Consider the following 1,912-nt stretch of genomic DNA (forward strand, 5'->3'; position numbering starts at 1 on the left):
TTCATGTGTACGTGACACACGGAGTTTCATGAAGAACATGGGTGAGCGTTAAGTTACAGGAGCACGGACACCTTCCCAGTGACTACTACTGAAGAAAATGTCTTCTGTCCCCAGCAGCTATTTCCCTAGAAAGGGTTGGACTCCTTCCTCTCTTAGGTTTTTGACTGAAGGGTCTCACGCTAGTTAGCGAAAGCTAACCTGAATTTATGACGACCTTACGATGATCCTAACATCAGCCTGGGGTTACAGCCTGAGATGTCATGCTGCTTCCTCCTCCTCCTCTTCCTCCTCTCCTCCTTCCTCCTTCTTCACAGGATCTCAAAACTAGTAGCCCAGTTTGACCTGGAACTCTAGCTCTCCCTGCTTCAATCTCCCAAGTGCTGGGGTCACAGACATCATCTACCCTGACAGCTTGGTAGTGATATTTTGTTTTTGAGACAGAGGCCCAACTGTGTAGCCCTGGCTGATCTAAAGCTTGCTTTGTAGTCCAGGGTGGTTTTGAACTCACAGAAATCTATCTGCCTTTGCCTCCTGAAAGCTGGGATTAAAGGCACATCCTTCCCAACCCAGCCTAATAATAATAATAATAATAATAATAATAATAATAATAATAATAATGTGTTTCATTGCTAGTTACATGTATGTGCCTGTGTGTGGGATGTGTACACCAGTGCAGGTGTACCAGGAGGCATCACATTTCTGGAGTCAGATTTGCAGGTGGTTGTGACAACCTCCCAATTAGTCCTCTGGAAGAGCATCAAGGGTTCTTAAGAGCTGAGAGATTCCTCCTACCACCCAGAACCTTTTTATAAAATGTTATTTTACTTTATTGTTGTTGTTGTTGTTATTATTATTATTATTATTATTATTATTATTATTATTAGTAGTAGTAGTAGTAGTAGTAGTAGTTTGAGACAGAGTCTTACTGTGTGGCTTAGGGGCTCTGTAGCTCTTCCTGCCTCAGCCTTCCCAGTGCTAGGACTCCAAGCACCGGCAAGTCTGCTTGTTTTTATCTTCCATTGGTCATGAGTCCGTTATCTGTTCTTTCTCCAAGCAACACAAGATCCCTGAAAATACATTTTTACTGCTTTTTTTTTTTCTGCTTTCACGATCAGACTTCCATTGCCCCTGCCTTCACTGACTCAGAGACCTCTCTGCAGTTCCTAAGATCACAAATAAATAAAGGCTTCTTTCTTTGCCGTTTGCTGAGTCTGGATTGACAACTTCAGAAAGGTACGCTGTGGATTTGAATCTTGAGTGAAAGGATTTAGGCAAATCTGTAACCTGTTCGTTCTCATCTGTAAACACGGCAAGAGTCACAGTAAATGGGGGCTGGAGATCATTCAGTTGGTAGAGTCCTTGCCCGCTTTCGTGAAGCCCTGGGTTTGGTTCCTAGAACCAAACAGAATATGTATGGCGGCACAGGCAGGAGGATCAGGAGTTGGAAGTGAGGTCAGCCTGGGATACACTGACTCCTCAGCTACACAGCCAGTTGTAGGCCTCTTTGGGCTACACGAGACCCTGTCTCAAAAAACTGATCACCACTATACAAGGAAGGCTCAGGCAGAAGGATTGCAGGTTCAGGGCCTTCCTGGGGAACTTGGTGATACTCTTTTTATAAAAATAAAGTAAGGAGTAGGCTGGGGGTGGGGCGAGTGGTGATGTGCAGCTCAGAGGTAGACACTTGGCTACCAAGTATTCTACCTCTGGGTTCAATACCAGAAACTGCAAACAAAATCACCCCCCCCCCTCCCCGACATTCTCCGACGGGTTGAGGCAGAAGGTTGTGAGAGTTCCAGGTCGGCTGGGCAACACTGAAATGTCAGCAAGCAAGGCAACAGTGACTAGGCATCTCAAAAACAAGACTTAAAAGATACTAGGGGGCACACAAGAAGCAGTTCAGGGCTTGGTA

Source organism: Rattus norvegicus, chromosome 20, assembly GCF_036323735.1.
Source record: "Rattus norvegicus strain BN/NHsdMcwi chromosome 20, GRCr8, whole genome shotgun sequence".
Classification (NCBI taxonomy): Eukaryota; Metazoa; Chordata; class Mammalia; order Rodentia; family Muridae; genus Rattus; species Rattus norvegicus.